The sequence below is a fragment of the Pituophis catenifer genome, unplaced genomic scaffold (assembly GCF_029215685.1).
Source record: "Pituophis catenifer annectens isolate HBS135680 unplaced genomic scaffold, rPitCat1.0.hap2 SCAF_3, whole genome shotgun sequence".
NCBI classification, from domain to species: Eukaryota; Metazoa; Chordata; class Lepidosauria; order Squamata; family Colubridae; genus Pituophis; species Pituophis catenifer.
The window spans coordinates 153,714,380-153,727,909 of NW_027256883.1; the positions used below are offsets into that span (position 1 = coordinate 153,714,380).

Consider the following 13,530-nt stretch of genomic DNA (forward strand, 5'->3'; position numbering starts at 1 on the left):
CAAGAACCCAGGAATTTTTTACCAGGAGTTAAAAGGCATTTTACAAGTACAAATAGTCAAAGATTCTGACAAAGTTTTTAAAGTAAAGAAAATATAATTTTGGCAGTTGGAGAATGTCCTTGATGAACAGAGGAGTTGATTGTTTCACTTTGTGGTTAAAAGAAGCAGAATTCACAACTGAAAAAGAACAAACTGAGATAAATTCAGATTACAGAAATTATACAGGATGAATTTCAGCAGAGATCTGAAAATGTAATCATGTTCTAACACACATTCTGAAGTCACGGGTTTTATTATGGTGAAATTTTGGAAACCATAGTATGAAGGAAAAGCAATGAGTTTCTTAGTAGGCAAAAAGGAACAATAATTAAATGTACATAATAAGATGCATATAAGTAGTAGATTTCACTATATTCCCCAATTTTAAATGTTTATTTAAATATAAACCCAATAACATAAGTATTTCAGAAAGTTAAACATTCAAGTATGGAAACAAGAATTCTAGATAAAACACAACCCTTCCATTGTTAATCTTGCTTTTCTGTAACTTCTGCATCTGAAGATGTCTTTCCAAATAACAGTGAATAAGATAACGAAGAAGGAAAAACACCATGGCAGATTCATGATGAATTCACAGGAAAGCAAAAACTCTCTATGCCCTCTGTCTACATTAAAACACTATGCCAAGGTCAAAGAATCAGCCATAAGTTTACTTAAGTTGATTTATTAAATGATCCACTATTAACTGGGTTCAATCACATTTCTTAAGGTCATATGTTAAGATGGAGTTTTTCAAACTGGATTGTGAAAACTTGAATGCATTTTGTGAGAGCTAAGCTCATCCTCGTTCAACTCTCCTTTCTTCCCATGGGGCCACACACAAAGCCCAACTTCCTGCCTGCTCCCAAACTCCAACACACATTTCTCCAAGAATTAAGCAATTCAAATTTCTAAAAGGCAGCGAAGGGAATTAAAAGCAGAGAGCTAGAAATCCAGCAAAAGATTTTAACTTATTTAGTAGCACAAAACTGAAAGATGTGAATCTCTCCTTCCCTATTTATTTTCCATAATGGAAACCATAATTATTAGTATGCATATAGGTGTCTCTAAAAAGCCTGCTTAACCATCAGGGTGGCATCCTGTGCACATCTACTTAGGGTAAGTTCTAAGAACAGTGTGGGAATTAATAAAGAAAATTAGAATTGCATTGCTTGGCTGCAGTGTACATATGCCTCAAACCTGTTTGGAGTGAAACCTCTTCTAGAGTAAGATATATGAAAATTATGTTTGCAAAGGGAGGCAGGCAAGAGGAAGATAGGTGTTTAAGGGTCTTCAGCCAGGCATTCACAATGGAAAAAAATCCATGCCATCAGCATTCCTAAGTAAGGGATTCATTTTAAGTGACATCACAAATGGTGATTTTCTTACATAATTTTTCAGCTTTACAATATTAAACACAACCTATATATTCCTCAATTTATGCATATCATTTTTATTAGGCATCATACACATTTATGTAATGTGAATATTTTCCAGATACAGTTACAAACTGAAGTAATTGCAGATAAGAACAAGAGGAAAACAGAAAAAACAAAACAAATTTCCAGTTCTGATTTTGCTGCTGCTTCTTGTAGTACAAGTTTTAAGAAATTAAAATTAACTGCAACTGATTTCACATTACAAGCAACATTTCTTCATGTAGAACTTATATATTTTTGGATAAAGTATTTAAACAAATATGAAATATGCTAAAATTGCCAAAGATTGGAAATACACATACATGAAAATACATTTCTGAAAGAACCTCCTCCTTACTTGCAGCAATAAGAACGTATAGAAACACCTGTAGACTAGAGAACATGCTCTTCTCTTAACAATATTATAAATTTGCCTAAATACTGAACTTAAAGCAACCAGTCATGTGATTTCTCATTTTTTCCCCTCACACTATGCATAGCCTGTACCAAAAGCATCTACTTACAATACATACACACTGAGAAGTTTCTTCATATTTATATGCAAGACAAAACGTATAGTATGTAGTTTCTTTACATTTGTACAGTATGCAGGACTCAAATGCTTTGGTTTTCATCCCACTACTAAATATCCTTCCCCCACCAAAGAAATTCCACAGTATTTTAAAAAGCAATCTGTGAAGTAGACAATCTGAACATAAAAATAGATTAAAATAACATTTGCGCACCATTTCTGGTGCAAAGGGACGGGGAGATTTAATAAAAATAAAAATAAATAAAAAACAAGGAAGGAACAGAATCTATAGATGATGTTCATTTTCCAGAGCTGTTAGTGTACTGACTGAAGCATCTAACTAGCAACAGAATGCAAAGATCAGATTCTGAATTGATGGCTAGATTTGTTTTGAAGTTGAGCACAAGACATTATTTTACCTTTCATAAAAACCTTTGAACTGCATTTTTATCCATTATTTAAAACAATTTTCTTTATAAGCAATGGAAGTTTTATATCAACAGTCAGTTGGGCTGCATTTTTACCTACTGGTAAGCAAGTCCTGTCAACACTATGGTAACTTTTTAAGTCTACTTATTATAAAATATTATCCCTTAAAATATTTTTGTTGAATTAAACAAAATGTAGCAACAGTATTTTACAGTATTTTTACTACCATAACATTATGTAGTGTAGAGTTCTGGATTCAAAAAGAGTCTAAAGGGTGCCCAGTAGTATTTATTGGAAAGTTCTTAAAGCAGCTGGGGGGGGGGGTTCTAGTGTCATGCAATTTTTGGAAAAAATGTATTTCATTTAAGGAGATGCCGACAAGTGCTATGCATATACCCATTCATATGTCAATGCATTCCCTCAGTGCTCAAATTCAAAACAGTACACAGTCCTAGTATTTGCAATTTATGCATATGTTTACAGATTTTGAATTGCTCATCATTCATATTTAGTTTTGCCATAGCTGAAGGAAGTTTAACAATCCTAAAGCAGTATTTTAACAATTATAATGCATTTTAGGTTATTTTATATTTCATGAGAGTAATCCTGAGCACTTTCACTACCAAGCATAGATTGTATGTGCTCTGAGGTGCTTCAGATCTGAAGGAAGAAATGTGATGTGGGGTGAATACAACATGCAGTAACACTTGTTATAAATGCTATAAAGCAGCTCATCTTTTCCTGGGCTGGGCATGGTTGCACAAAGTAACTGTTGTACAATAATGCGGGGAAAAAATGCACTTTGTTTAAGAAGCTTCAAAAAGGTGCCATATACATCTCCACATATGTTCCAAATAGCATATCTTACCTTGAATCTGAAGCACTGCACAGCCTTAATACCCTTAGCCAAAATACTGCCAGAATGGATTATGTAGTCCACCTTGCTTAAATTCTCAGAGCAGAGAAATATAGATATACATTATGCCATGGCCCCAAGTACAGGATTTTATATGACTTCCACCTCCCTCCATTAGAGGGATTTGTGTATTTTTACACAGTATATATCTTATGCACAGAAACCAGCAGAAGATACTATATCTCAATAAGAATGAAACTGGTAATGTAGTACCTCATGGTAGTTGAGGTTAACTTTAACCAAACTTTATTCATTTTATGACTCAACTATTTTCCTATATGTTTATTACAACTAAAATTAACTATATTATATATTAATTTATTGTATATTAATTCATTGTATATTAATTCTTTCCTTAAGATAGAAAAATACATTCTACTCATCTACTTTAGCAGCTAAAATTATAGCCTAGGCCATATGTTTGACAGAGTTTAGTTTCTCAAACATTCTACTAGTTTTTAATATAGTATAGAAAGCCAGGGAGACAACTTAAGAGAAGGAATCCAGAGGCTGTTAGGGAAACACCAGGTGCAAAAAAAAAAAGAAAGATGTGTTATTCAGAGAGGTGAGAGTTACAGAGAAACACAGGCCAGCCCTTCCCACCCCAAATTCCCTGGATATGAGGGGAAAAGGGAAGTCATAGATTTGCAGATTCTATTATTGTAAGCTATCTCAATGAGGTATAGTTCTAATGTTGCTGTGGAATGAGCTGGCTACCAAGGGTTGACTTATTCTTGTACTAGCAAAATCATAAAATTAATGAAATGCTACTGATAGCTGCTGTAACAGCAAAACAGCTCTTTATGAGCACAGTATTAGATAAAAGATATCCTAGAAGTCTATCAAACAAACATAGCTGCTCAAAGAACTAGACTATTCTCTATTCTCATTTTTACTTTACATGTGATTAATTCCAATTTGAAAATTTACACCCAAGCATCTCCAATCAATTATCTTTCAGAATATATTACCCAGTACTAAAATCACCATTGGAATATAGATTTAATTATTCAATTTGTCTTTGTTCTAAATTTCTCAGAAAAATACTTTCAACGACTTATTTTTCTTGATATTCTAGAATTCTCTAAACTCCATTTATAATCAATACTATCTTGAAAGGTTGCAGTTACTGGTATCATTATGGTAGCTTTTTAAAAGAAGGATAATGAAAAAGGCACTTATTTGGGGCTAATATTCATGAAATGTAATGTATCAGAGGAAAGTTCATTACAATCACTGTTTTCCTTCTATTGTATGCTCTAGTGTCCCTAGGAAGCATCAGAACACATAATCTATATATTATTCTTCTAAATGAAGAAAAACGTGGCAAGACTGAATAATGGAGAAATTAATAAAGCATAATCAGGATCTAATATACTAAAAAACTACAAGCACATTCTTATCCATTAACCACACTGAAAAGAATAAAATACAATGTGTCCAGTTAAACTTATAAACTGCACACACAGACCCTGACAAATATAAGTAACTTGTGTGCTGAAAAAAGGAAAGCAGATCACTCAAATCAGAGCTGAACAAATCTAAGAAAATAGAAAAATAATCCTATACATTTTTACTCAAAATTAAATACTATAGTATTCAATAAAGCTCACATCCTATTGGCTTCAGTACTGTTACCCTCTTCAATTGAAAATTCTCTTCAGAAACTATGCAGAAGTGCCGTTCTTACTTTCAGAAATGTGTGAAAAATTATGTGATCTCTTATTTACTATTTCTTTTACTCTATTTTTAAATATTTATCTAGGTTGGCATTTTTCATTTTTCAATTATACTCATGGCTACCCAAACTCAGGTTTTGAATGTATCTATTAAAAGAAATACAATCAAACCCAGGATTGGGAATTCATGGTTCTCCAGGACCCTTCAAATCTGTACATTTCAAGTGCAATAAATTCCCATTATGTTACAGATTTACATGAGAAATAAAGCCTTATGACAGAGCTGAACTGTTTTTAAAAAATAATTAACATTCTTATCCATACATTTCTATAGACTAGAATATTCTAGAAAGTTTACTGGGAAAGGGGAAGAACATTGAGAAGTAAATAAATACTATATTTTCACGCATGCTGAATTAATAGAATAAAAGATAAAAATAGCCTACTTTAACTGTTAATTTTTCACTTTTGCAAATAGTTTAAATATTCAAAGATAACAGGCAGTGACTTAGAAAACAACAGCATAGGGCTGTCAAGTCATGTCAGACCAATATTTTTTTCTTTTTATGGCGATAAAAATTTGTTAAGAAAAGAGGTCTTGTAAATGGATTGCACCATGACATTAGTAAAGCATTTAACAAGATTTTTAATTATATCCTTAAGAACAAGATGTTGGTTAGATAATAATCTGGACCAACCAGTTGTACAACCCACCCAAAAGAGAATTTCTAAATTGTCCTGATTGGAACTACTGAGTGAGATCCCTCAGGGTCTTCACCCAGCGCTGTTCAATGTCTTCCTAAATGACCTAAAAGTTGATACTGAAGGAATGCTTATTACATTTGCTAATGATACCAAGACAGAAGATGGCTAATCATGATACAGAATAATCTTAGTATGCTTAAACAGTATAATCAGTAATCAGTATAATGTAACAGCTAACACAGGTGATATGATACTGGGCTATATTAACAGAAGCATTTCATCCATCTATTAGGAAGTAATAATTCCATTGCACTCTGATAGTAATGCTTTGGTCATTTCTGGCCACTACACTTGGCACTGCATTTTAATGGGATTTAGACAACCTGAATCAGGTTCAGGGGAGAAGCAGCATGATGATAAGAGGTCTGAAACTAAGCCCAAGAAAGAAGGGTTAAAGGAACTGGGCAGGTTTACCTTGCAAACAAAAGATGACAAATTATCTATAACAGTATTGTTCAACCCTGGCCATTTTAAGATGTGTGGACTTCAATTCCCAGAATACCACAGCTAGCATGCTAGGACTGATCTATAAGGCATTGAAAACTAGACTACTTTTCTATTAAAAGTGACAACAGGATAAGGACCAACAGGTTGAAATTAAAAGAAAGAAGATGCATGTTAAATATTAGGAGAAAATAGTAAGTGATATTAAGCAATAGAAAGATTTCAGCCACCTGTCAGAAACTATTTAAAGAACTGAGGAGGAATTGAAGAAAATTACTTTTAAGGTTTGAACTCACATATATATTTCTATCAGTTAATTATTAAAACTATGTAATTTCTATAAAAAAAACCCTGACACTCAGGAGCTCACAAATAATAAATATTGGATTTGTTTAAACTTAAAGATCTAAGGATATAGAAAAAATTATTCTTAACCACTTTATTTGGGGGGGGGAGTGCAGATATTTGCCATAATTACAAGGAGAGTAGATGGATGTCACAAGCCCAAATCAAAACTGTGAATGCATATCACTTCATACATTGAATTAGATTATGTAAATTCTTTAACTGATTCTTCCCCAAATCCATTCTAGCTGGGAATGCTGTATTGCATGGGAATGCTGTAGTCCTCCACTCCACGCACCTAAAGTGCAAACTGGGTAAAATATGCCATTTTATCAGCAAATACAATATTTGCCAAATTTACAAAAGTTGGGTCACGAAGGCATAGCTGTCAGTCAGCAGCAGCAGCAGCAAAAAAAATGGAATAGGGGAATACAAAAGGCGAAAATGCAAACAAACAATACGAAAACGATGCCCTAAGAGTCCTGTAACGAGGCACCTTGGCTGTATTAAAGGAGCAAAATAAGTAGATTAAGTAGGACGGCAAGTGTTGTTTGGGGGTGCCTGCCACGTCTTCTGGCTGGCATCCTTAGATGTGGGGAACCTCCCCTCCTAAAGGAAGACACTATAAAGAGAAGCCCCAAACTTTCAGGCGATTAAGTAAGCGCCCTGTGAAGGGGCGAGAGAGCCATCTGCCCCGAGCAAAGGGTAAGCGGGGACGAGCTTCCCTTCTTTCCCTTCGAGGTCTCAAGGCTTGACCTCCCTCAGACTTACGAGAGACGCGCAAGTCACTAGGAAGGGAGTTCCTATCGGAGGCAAAAAAAATATTTAATTTTTGATTACTCCGTTTAAATCCCGCCTTTCTCTTAATTCCAACCCTCAGGGGCTCCCAACCTTTGTCTGCCCCCTCCAGGAGGGGGATTCCCTTCGCCTCCTCCTCCTCCTCCTCCTCCTCCTCCTCCTCTTCCACCACCATCTCTCAGGAAGCCCAGCAGAGATAACGCACCTCCGAACTGCTCCTTCCTCAAAGGAGGGTGCCTCATAATGCCCACCCACGGGCCCAGGAAGAAGGTAGCCCGGCCTTTAGCGGCCCAACGATGGGGGAAAAGACGCAACCCGGCGCCTCGCTCACCTCCGAAAGCGGCGGCAACAACAGCAGCAGGCGCCGCCGGGCCTGCATGGCGAAGAGGTTCCTCCCGGGGCCGCCGAGCCCTTCTTCTCTCCCGAGCGGGGCCTTGCGCTAAAAACGAGCGCCAGAAAGGCCGACGCGGAGCCCGCCCGTCCCTCAATTCCCAACCGCGAGGGCCGCTGGCGGCCAGCGGGCTTGGCTGACTTTAAGCTTATTCGGAGGCTACCTCAGCAAACCGGTAACCAGCGCCCCCTGCCAGGTTCCAGGGGCGGTGCACGGCACTGCGGCACGAGCCCAGCGCCTGACCGGCCTCCTCAGGCCACCGGCGCACGGCTGCGTGGTAGAGCGACGCCGCGGATGAGATGGCGAAATTGCGCGTCCTCCGCTCGCTCGGCTCCCTCGTATTCCCCGATGGACTTCCTCCGCGAAGGTGGCGAGTCCTGCACGCGGCGGCCGTTTTTATCTGTGAGGATTTCTGAGCCGGGAGTGTTATCGCACCAACTCACAGGCGTCTGAGAAAGGGTCGTGAGAGGGCACTTTTTCTACACATACACACACACACAAAAGACAACTTGCTCTGTTCTGAGGGTAGGTCTACCAGACCTGGGACAACATATATTTTTCGGTGACTTTAAGAAGGCAGAAAGAATTGGTTTTGAATGCCAGTAAGCTCGGGTTGGTAGTTGGGCTGAACTCCGAGCTTGGTTGCAACCAAAATTGCCAAGCTCAGTACTCAAAGCAACAGCCCAGAAATTGGCTTTCTGTGTCCTTTTGCTGCCCTCTAATGTTCGTCGGGTTTGTTTGTTTTTTGCAGGCACTCCAGATTTTGTGGTCTTCATAGCTGTTATCATCTATGCATTCTGCATATTTTCTTCTGAGTTTAGCGTTTAAATTAGCTTTCCCTGTGACACACACACAGACACACACTCACTCTCTCACTCACTCTCTCTCTCTCTCTCCAAGCATGTGTCTACCTTGTATAGATAGTCCTTACAGCCACAACTGGGATTTCCATTGCTAAGCAATATATTGAGTCGGGCTTGGTTTTACAACTTTTTTGCCACAGTTAAGCAAAACGCCTCATTGTTAAATGAATCTGGCTTCCCGATTGACCCTGCTTGCAGAAGCCAGCTGGGATGGTTGCAAAGGGCAATCGAGTGAACCCTGGGATGCTGCAACCATTGTAAATACATGTCAGTTGCCAGGCACCCAAATTGTGATCATGTGACCATGGAGGATGCTGCAATAGTCACTTTTTTCAGCATGTCATAACTTCAATCTGTCATTAAACAAATGGTTAAGGACTACCTGTAATTTTTGCCCTGACAAATATGTTGTCTTCCAAGTATCTGACTTTTTTGAAATTTTGGTAACTGATGTATCCTTTTATTTTTTATTCAAATTTCACATATTTCAAGTCAGTACTCGACGGTAGCTACTCTTTAACTTAACAGTGAGTAGGGAAACGATCTATGTAAAAACAATTTCTGGAATAGCCATCAAAAGCCAAACTATTGAGGTGCCTTGCAAACTAATACATTACAAAGTGTTTTCTTAGATCTCAGCCACCAGATACATAAATAGTTATGAGAAAGAAGTATAGAGTATGCTGTATCCTATATATTGCAATTTGTTAGGGTGAAAGCGGTAGTGAGACAGAATTACCTACAGGAAGTGATAACTAAGAAAACAATGATTAAGACAATTACAAAAGTCTTGGTGAAAAGTCATAGGATGGCTGATTAACCCCATTAGTGTAATAAGCAGTTTTGTCTCAATCTGTGAGAAAAGGCATTACATCTGACAAAACATGGCTCGGATTCACAATGAAATGTGCCTTTGTGATTTCTTTTGTCAAGGAAAGCCACCCTAAGGTCACAGAAGATTCTAGTGAGTTAAAATGTTCCCTGCTGACTTTAGGCTACTATTTCTGATATCAAATTATGTCAATTTGTGTTATTATGTAGAGACTGGCTTGTTTCTGCTGATGGAGGATGGCCACATTGGAGGAGCAAGTGTTTCCTGGTGATGTGGTGATACAAGTACTACAAGAGTATTGGGAAAGCAAATATATTTAGACAGGATCTGGTTTTTGTTATCTGCATCATTGAGGTTGGTTTGTTGCTACTAGTTACTAGCTGCTTTAAAATAATTATGGAATATATTCTAAAGTTCTATTACCGCCTTCTTCAGGCAGGTGGAATAGTGGTCCCACTGTTTAAAATAGTTTGGTGACAATATAGGTTTTGATATATATATATCAAAATATATATATATGGCTGCCCAACTCACTGCAATTCTGGACAGCTTACAATAACCAAACAAACACAAAGAGATCAACAGTTCTATTCAAATAAAAACAAACCCTTCATAGGTAATCCTGAAATTGTAATTGCCCTCCTCATACTATATAAATGCATATTAACTTGAAAGTAAATCCCCTGCATTTAATGGAATTTAAACCTAATTAAAGGTGCAAAGGAATGCACATTCAGTAATGCTTAGGAGCTGGGATCCTGTGTTTGCTCTTACAAAAAGGATTTTATAGAACATTTAAAGATTTAATGTTTCTAATATTTTGGATTTTATTATTCTGATGTGCTACTGGAAATTGTAGAGCTGCTTTAAGTGGCGATGTACAAAAAATTATAATATATTATAATATATATATATATATAATATAGTTTAATAGCACATTCCTAAACCTATTTACTCAACTACTGTGAACATTGTTCCCTTGGTAGGTGGCATAACTAATATTCCCAATAAATATCCCCTCATACTAACTGCAGATATATGGCTGCTCCACACTTCCTACTTTTTCTAGCACAAGGACAAGGCATCTACCATTTTAGGTTGCAGGAATAGATGATTGTTACACAGAAAGCAAATAGTTTATTTTCAGATTGAGAGATTTCAATAAAGCACTATTTTCTGGCTTATAGCTGATCCTAGTAAATGGGACTAATTAACAGTTGAATTAATTTCTTTTAAAAAATAATAAGAGAATGCACATCTTTCAGTAAGTGAAATTTTGATTATCAGGGAAATCTAAAATCAGAAGATATAAGTTTGGATCAGATGTTTTTCTATGTTTGTTATGATACCATCATATAAGTTAATACTTTTCTTAAGCAGGATGTTTATAATTCAGACAACCGGGAAAAGGAATAAAATTAGGGTTCTCAATATAGACCTGGGCAGTGGAAAGCTGCATTTGGCTGCATTAAAAGTTCTGGAAAAAACAAGCTGCCAATTAAGTATCACCCAATTAAAAGTAGTAAGCAACCTAGTAAACATTCTCTTCCTTCACATTTCCATCTAGTTGCCCATATTAGTATTTGTAGTGTCATCAAGCATCCCTATACCATGAGAAATATAGTCAGCAAATCAGACATTCTCTACTTTTCACAGCAGACTTGTTCACACATACTAAGTGATAATGAATTTTGACTGGTTTTAGCCTAATGCAAGAACAAACCTATTTGTTATCTTTAGTGTTTGTAAACCAGGCGTCTTATCACTTCTTCAACAAACTATGGTTTAATAACCCTGGTTTACCATTATGTATCAACAAAGATGCTGTGGTCGGTCTTTTACATTAAGAGCCTGGTGGCGCAGCAGACTAATAGCCTGTTATTAACATCCAGCTGCCTGCAATTACCTGCATGTTCAAATCTCCCCAGGCTCAAGGTTGATTCAGCCTTCCATCCTTTCTAAGGTAGGTAAATTGAGGACCCAGTTTGTGGGGGCAATAAGCTGACTTTGTATAATATACAAAAGTATGAAGGCTATTGCTTAACGTATTGTAAGCCGCCCTGAGTCTCCGGAGAAGGGCGGCATATAAATCAATTTTTTTAAAAAAAAATGAAACTACACTGTGGGAAAATATTTATGTTTAATAAATATTTATGTTTAATAATTTGTATCCATATATACTCTCTTTGGGACAAAAAGATGCTTATGCATCTTTTTGTCCCAAAGAGAGTATATATGGATACAGTTCTTTTTAATATTTAAACGATCTAGTCTTTTTCTCCTTCAACGTTAAATCAATTGAAAAGAAAAGCTAGAAATATGTTAAATAAGTTTTATTTTATTTCAAGCTATTGTTAAAGAAAATGCTGAAATTTTGTAGGACCAATAAAGGCAAAACCAAAGTGATTACTCATGTTAGATTTTCCACATAACACAATTTACCTTCTCCCTATATGATAGCTGAAATAATCTGAAATATATATAATCAACCATTCAGATTATCTGAATCTGGTCACTGTATTATGTATATCAGTTTTTGACACCGATATACTAAAGGTACATGAACGTAATTAACAAGTTTACTGACAAGCTAAAATCTGAGCACTATAATTTAATTCCATAATTCACAATTAACTAGAATTAGAAGAATGTTTCTTAAAAGATTTGGAAGTTATGTGTCTTACAATAAATTTAAAGTATTTATGCAAATTTAACATCACTGGACCAATTTAATATATTAAGCTATGAACCTAAAGAAATATCTCAAAGAGGCTCAAATCATGGGGCTGCTCTTGAAGAACACCCAGAAGCTCCAGTTGGTGCAAAATGCAGTGGCCTGCATGGTTTTGTGCAGACCCCGGTGTGCACATGTATTACCTCTCCTGTGGGAGCTGCATTGGCTGCTGATTTGCTTCCGGGTGCAATTCAAGGTGCTGGTTGTCACCTTTAAAGTCCTTCATGGCTTGGGACCAGGTTATCTGAGGGACCGTCTCTTGCCAGTCACATCTACCCGACCCATCAGAACGGGGAGGCAGCGAATGCTGCAGGTCCCATTCCCAAGGAAGATAGACCTGGTGGGACCCAGAAGGGCCTTCTCCGTGGTGGCTCCCTCTCTGGAATATCATTCCCCCCCCGAGATTAGAATGGGCCCCACTCTTAATACTCCACTCTTAATACTCTTCCAGAAGGCTCTGAAAACCTGGTTCTGCCAGCGAGCCTGGGGAACCCAGAGCGGGATAGAACCCATTAAATGGCTCGTGTGATCTGCTGTCACCGGGGCGGGGGTGATTTTATTATATTATATAATATATATTATACTATATTAATTTATTTTATTCTTTTAGTTTTATTGTTTTAAATGTGGTTTTATATTCTGTAAATCACCTTGAGTTGCCATGAGCAAATAGGTGGCAATATAAATTCAATAAATAAATAAAATCACATCAACGGATCATATAAGAGTACCACCAATAAATTCATACTTCAATGAATTGTTTTAATCTTTCTGTAACCTACTGCCTCATAGGAAATATGTCAATGCATTGCTACTTAATAAAAACTTGGTGAGGTAATTTACTTGTTACGGACAAATGAGCAAATGAAAAATTACCATCGCTGCATTTGTTCTCATGATAGCACAACTAAAATGCTTAATTTATTTCAGGATGCTGATAGCCCCAGATAAATAGCAAATGAAATTTGGGCAATATAATCAAAATCTTAAAAAGGACTATATCTTCAATTGTTATCAGTTTAATTATGTTTCTATATTTTATAATAACTCAGGAAAAGAAAGCATTAAGTAATCAACAGTTCTTTCAATTTACAATAGTTTACATTAAATTATCTTTTCCAAACATGATAACTGCATTGTTATGAACTTTTAAATGACCACTGCATTAATTAGTAAAAGTTCCCTGCAAAGAAATTTCTAGATGTTCTCCTAGGGCAAAAGCAATATAAAAAGTGTATCAACTGCATATGTACATTCTGCAGTAAGAGAATACATTTTCAAAAATGAGGCACAATAAACGTATTACTAATTGAACAGGTTGCGCATCCATATTTTGTTCTTGTTT

At 36.5% G+C, this 13,530-nt stretch overlaps 1 protein-coding gene across 1 annotated transcript in view; it reads right to left on the minus strand.

Moving 5' to 3' along the window:
• Window positions 1–7,839, minus strand: part of ZFYVE9 (zinc finger FYVE-type containing 9) — a 56,702-nt gene extending 48,863 nt beyond the window's left edge. The window contains exon 1 of the mRNA XM_070941340.1: window positions 7,697–7,839. The gene's annotated coding sequence lies outside the window, so the exon portion shown is untranslated. The remainder of the gene's footprint in view (window positions 1–7,696) is intronic.
• Between the last annotated feature and the right edge of the window lie 5,691 nt (window positions 7,840–13,530).